We start from the raw sequence: 6444 nt of genomic DNA on the forward strand, positions 1-6444 counted from the left end.
AAACCAGCCTTTCACCAAGATCCTTCTGGAATGCTGAGGCTTAGCGAGCAGGTGGCCTCTGGCCTCTAGTCCCCCACCAGCAGGATGCAGAAACAGGCCATAATCCCTTGAGGCTGGTTAGGCTCCCAACTTTCCTGTCCCTGCTGCCTTTTACATGGACCAAACCGCTGATGGCCCCTCGCCCTGTGACAATCTCAGTCATTGTCTTTTTTTTTTTTAACTGAAGTATAGTCAGCTCATAAAGTGTCAATTTCTGGTGTACATCATATGTTTCAGTCATATGTATACATACATTCATTTTCATATTCTTTTCCATTATAGGTTACTGCAAGGTATTGAGTATAGTTCCCCGTGCTGTACAGTAGAAACTTGTCCAGATCTTCCGTCTTCTCACTCAGCACCGCCCGCGCTTCTATCCCCACCCCCACCCCCCACTGCTGACCTACAAGCGTGGCTGCAGAGGACAGAGGACATACTGCTCACCCATGGAGAGAATGTCCCCCCTGCACCTCCTCAAGTGAGCCAAGGGGGAGGCCTCCCCCAGGATCCCGGATCTGAGGGGCAGGGCCCCAGTTACTTTCGCTCTCCCTACCACCCAGGTGTGTGTCTTCCATCTCCGAGTCAACAGGACTTTGGCTCTCCTGCTGCTCAGATAGCCCATTTGTTCTCCTTGGTTCCCTACTTCCTTCCCTGTACTCACTGAGGACTTGGGCACCCGGCTTACTGTCTTCTGGTGCCTTGTCCCCCATCACCCTAGTGCCTTCTCCGACTGTGTGGATGAGCAACCTGTCTCATGACCTCGCCTTGTCCTTCCTCAGCCTCCTCATCTCTGAGGGCATTCAGCTCCTCTCCATGAAACAGCACACTCCCCTGCGCCCTGCTGTCTTTGGGGGTGTCATTCCTGAGATTTTGCTGTCCAGCATTTGTGCCCTTCAGCCCCTCCGCCTTTCCACCTCCCTGTACACACTCTGACTCCTACCTCTTCTCCCAGCCACGGAGCTCCTTTGGCTTTCACTCGCTTCCCATCCCAGCTCAGCGCCTGTGGTCCGATGTTAACCACTCTGCCCAACCACACTCAGATGCTGGCTCAACCTGCGTCTCCCGTGCGAGCTGTCGATGTGAAAGGAGGAAGGAACAGGACCACGTTGAGCAGAGGGCTGGAAATTCACCGCCTCTGCCTCAGTAGGCTTGTCACTCCGAGAGGCAATGCCCTTCCTCTCTGGCTACTAGCATTCTCCCTCCCCTCACTGACGATTACTAACTTTAACCTCTTTCTGCAACTCCTTCCCACTGCCTCCCACCCTACCCTCAGCAGATGGTTCTACCTCCTACTTCACAGAGGAAAATAACTTTCCAGCTTGCTCCATCACCTGCAAGTCCCAGCCCGCAGAGGCGGGGCCGCGTGCCCTTCCGCTGCGCGCCGGGTCCCCCTCCTCTCACCTCAGCACCTTCCGCTATGGATGCCCCATCCATTGTCCTCTTTTTCTCGCCTCCCCCTCCTTCTCCGATGGTTCTTTCCTTTACCAAATAAGGATGCTCAGCTTTTTCCTCACTTCCCCACTCCTCACCCCTGTGAACTCCTTAGCCATATGAGTCCATGTCCCCATCTTCTCCCTGCACTCCCTACAGTCCGGCTCCTCCTTGACCCACCCCTGAAATATTTTCACCAAAATCATCTGTGACCTTCATTTGGCCAAGTCCAATGGACATTGCCAGGTCTGATCTTGTAGTTTCTCAGTCATTTGACTTTGTTGACTTCTTTTCTTGTGATTCTGCTTTCCATTGGCTTAAAAAAAAAAAAACAAAAAAAACTTCTCTCAGTTTCACTTCTGCCTCTCTGGCTTCTGCTTCTCATCGTCTTTTCCAGGAGCTCCTTCCTCTGCTCTTCCCACCCAGGGCGCCATCTTGACTCTGAGCTGAGCTGTTCTGGTCCGTGCAAGGTCCTTGAATGGCCCCATGCAAACCCATGGTTTAAATGAGATTTGTTGGGGAGCGGGAGGGTATATAGCTCAGTGGTAGAGTGCATGCGTACCATGCACGAGGTCCTGGGTGTGATCCCTAGTACCTCAATTAAAAATGAATAAATAAATAACCCTAATTACTTCCCCCCGCACACACCCAAAATAAATATATAAATAAAATGAAGAAAGAGAAATTTAAAAAAGAAGAGAGATTTAGGAGCGTCACCGTCGTTCATCTCCAGATCAGACTTCTCCCTGCTCACGCTCATGCTCTAGACCCTGTATTCAACTACCCACTGGACCTTTCCACTTGGATGACCCACCAGCACCTCATATTCAGCATGCTCCCAAATGAACATTATTCCCCTCAGCACCTGCTCCCCCTGCATCCTCTCTCAGTGGGTGGCACACCATCTCCCCAGTCACCAAAGCCAGACACACAAGTCCTGCAGAAAACTCTACACGTCTGCTCTGGTGCCACCACACTCCAGGTCATATATTATGTCTCCCTTGATGGTGAGCATGAAATGAATAAAACTGCATTGTCCTGAGCCACTATTTCCCAGTGATTGTGACCAGCCAAATTTCTGCCCCCAAGGAAGAACAATTTAGGTTGAAAATTCAAAACATAAAGACAGGATAATATCACATTCCTTGGTGCTGCGAGAGAGAATGTGGAGAGACCAGAGCATTCAGGTCAAACAGGCTGGCTACAGCTTCCCACCGTCGCCACCCTCTCCAGCAGGGAGTCACTGACCAATCCCAGGACTATGGACTGTGGTCGCCACTCCAGAGAGGTCAGCTATTAGGAGATTCACTGCACTAGCAGCTGGAGCTCTGGAGCTGAAGGGAGGAGCTGAATTCTCCCTCTTATCTCATTTCTCAGAACAAAGTCGGGAAGGCTGCACCCATGTTTTTACATTGTGTGGGGGAGACTTTGGGTTTGGAGAGCTACATCCTAAGGTCAGGGATGGGGGAGGCGAGGGTGGTTCCGACTATGTCCAGTGAAGGAAAAGGTGGTCTATTCTAGGCTTCAGTGCAGACTCTTCTCTGGGGCTTCAACCTCCTACCTTGAAGGATTGTGTTCTGACCCCAGGGAGGGACACTGACCTCCTGTCTGACTCTCCCAGCACTTCTGGAAGTTTTCCAGGTCTCAGTGAGCTGCCGGGAGCTGCCCTGCAGGGCAGCGCTGAGCCAGCTGGGGAGGGCGTAGCTTTCATCTTGCTGGGTTGAGACAGGGAAGTCTTTCCCAAACATTTCCTAGGGCCTAGACTCTGTCCATCCCCCCAGAAATAGTTATGGGGTGTTTCCCCTTAAGAATGAGCATTTTGGGGCAGAGAATATGGGGTTTCCCCTTGGCTAGGTCAGCTTGGGTTCTGCCCGGCCTGGAGATTCTGCAGAAATTTTCCATCCTTCTGTGACTGCAGGGACAGGAAGCCTGAAGCACCCTGGGAGAGGCCGGCTGTCTCTCCCCCAGGGCCCAAGTACTGGGAAGAGGCGGACAGGATGCTCAGGTTTACTCAAGGCCTGCAGGAGGTGAGAAGAGGGTATAGGTGGAAGGAAAAGACCATGTCCCACTCCCCACTCCCTCCACGCACCGCCCTCTTGGCCCTGCTGGGCCCTGTGGTGTGAGCCCATGGTGACTCTTCTTGGGTGTGGCTAGATCTCCTCTCTGTACCTCAATATGTGAAAAATTTCTTTTATCATACACCTGTACCTATTAAATTACAATGTCCCATCCCCTTCTCCCTCTATCCCCTGGCAGCTACCATTCTACTTTCTGCTTCTGTGAATTTCACAACTTCTATATACCTCATGTACGTGAATACAGTATTTGTCTTTTTTATGACTGACACCTCAGCATGATGTCCTCAAGCTTCGCTCATGTGGTGGCATGTGTCAGGATTTCCTTCTTTTTAAAGGTCAGATAATATTCCATCGTATGTATATGCCATATTTTGTTTAACCAGTCATCTGTCTGTGAACATTTGGGTTGTTTCCACCTCTTGTCCATTATAAATAGGGCTACAATGAACATGGGTGTACAAATCTCTCTTTAATATCCTGCTCTCAGTTCTTTTGCGGACTTACCCAGAGGCAGGATTGCTGGGTCATATGGTAGTTTTATTTGTAATTTTTTGAGGAAGCTTCATGTTGTTTCCCACAGAGGGTGCGCTGTTTTACATTCTCACCAGCAGTGCACAAGGGTCCCAGTTCTCCACTTCCTCAATGACACTTATTGTGTGAGGTTTGGTTTTTTTGTCTTTTGGTTTCTTCTTTGTAGCAGCCATCCTAATGGGTCTGAAAACTTTCTTGATACACTTCAACTAAATATCATATAACAACAGATTGGCTACAGAAGCCAATGTGAGAATCAAGCTGTATTTTTATAAACCAGACATTAAAGTAAAAGTAAACAGTGTAAGACAATGCCACTCTCATTTCTGGTTTTTTTTTTAATGAACAAACAAAACCCCAAAATAAAATGTTATTTGTAATGGTATAATTATTATTATTTTAGAGTAAATTAATGTATACATATTTTTAAACTGTCAGTTTTAACTTCTAATATGATAAATTTTGTTTGATATAATCCACATAAAGAAAAGCTGTTTGAGGCCCTCAATAACTTTTCAAAATGTGGTAATACAGATTGACATAAAACTTACCATCATAACCACTTAAAAATGTACAATTCGGTCACGTTAAGTACGTTCAAGGTTGTTTAACCATTACCACTATCCAGTTCCAGAACCTATTCATCATCTCAAGTGGAAACCTTGTACCACTAAGCAGTCCCTCCTATTTCCCCACCTCCCCCAACCCTCAGTAACCACTAACCTGCTTTCTGTTTCTATGGATTTGCCTATTCTGGATATTTCATATAAATGGAAACTTATATGACTTTTTGTGTCTCTGGCTTCTTTCATGTAGCCTGATTCTTTCAAGGTTCATTCATGTGACATATATTATTACATTCTTTCTTTTTTTTTGGCCAAACATTTCACTGTGTGAATATACCACATTTTGTTTATCTATTCATCTGTTGATAAACATTTGGGTTGTTTTCTCCTTTTGGTTAGTGTGAACAGGGTTGCAATGAACATTCATGTGCAAATTTTTGTTTGAACACATGTTTTCCATTCTTTTGAGCATATACTATGGGTGGAATTGCTGGGTCATATTGACAATTCTATGTTTAACTTACCAACGAACTGCATACTATATTCCACAGTGGCTGTACCATTTTACATTCCCATCAGCAGTGTAGGAGTGTTCCAGTTTCTCCACACTTTCCCAATACCTGTTATTTTCCCTTAAAAAAATGTTTTTTATTACAGCCATCCATTATGAATGTGAAGTGGTATATCATTGTGGTTTGATTTGCATTTTCCTACTGACGAATGATGATGAGCATCTTTTCCTGTGATTGTTGGCCATTTATATAGTTCTTTGGGGGAAATATCTTTTCAAGTCTTTGCCCATTTTTTCTGTTTTGTTTTTTGTTTCCGAGTTGTAAGGGTTCTTTATGTATTCTGGACCCTTATCACATATATGATTTACAAATATTTTCTCCCATTGTGTGGATTATTTTTTTACTTTCTTAATAGTGTCCTTTAATATGTAAAAATTTTTAATTTTGATGAAGTCCAACTTATCTAGTTTTTTCTTTTGTTGCTTGAACTTCTGGTGCCATAATTTAAAAATCATTGCCAAATCCAAGGTTATGAATATTTACCCCTATGTTCTCTCCTGAGTCTTTATAGTTTTTGCTCTTAACTTTAGGTCTGTGATCCATCTGAACTATTTTTGGTATGTAATGTGAGATAAGGGTCCAACTTAATTCTTTTACATGTGGATATCCAGTTATGTTCTCAATAATTTTTGAGAGTCTAATGGGGTCTTTCAAATCAAGGCTGCAAATCAATGATATACTAATCAATTTTCAAGATTAGGAAAAAGAAAACCCAGCAAATTAAACCCAAAGAGAGTAGGAGGAAGGAAATAACAAATCTAAGAATAGAAATTAATGAAATAGAAAACAAACATATAATAATTGAATCAACAAAGCAAAAGCTGGTTTTTTGAAAGAACTAATAAAATTGATGACTTTCCTTGCAAGAATGATAAACTTTTTTTTTTTTTTCCAAAAGGCACAAATTACCAATATCAAGAATGGAAAGGGAGATATCACAATAGACATTAAAAAGATAATAAGAGGTTATTGTGAATAATTCTGCTCAAATAAATATGACATTTCCAATGAAATAGTCAAATTCCTTGAAAAATACTTTTCAAAACAGAAACAACAAGTAGGAAATCTGAATCTGAGGAGTTCTATATCTTTTAAAGAAACTGTATCTAAAAATAAAAAATCTTCCAACAAAGAGAGCTCCAGGCTCAGGTGGCTTTACTGGTGAATGCCTCTAAACATCTAAGCAAAAAAGTAAAAACATTTTTACTCAGATTCTCCCAACTCATT

Source organism: Camelus bactrianus, chromosome 21 (genome assembly GCF_048773025.1).
Source record: "Camelus bactrianus isolate YW-2024 breed Bactrian camel chromosome 21, ASM4877302v1, whole genome shotgun sequence".
Classification (NCBI taxonomy): Eukaryota; Metazoa; Chordata; class Mammalia; order Artiodactyla; family Camelidae; genus Camelus; species Camelus bactrianus.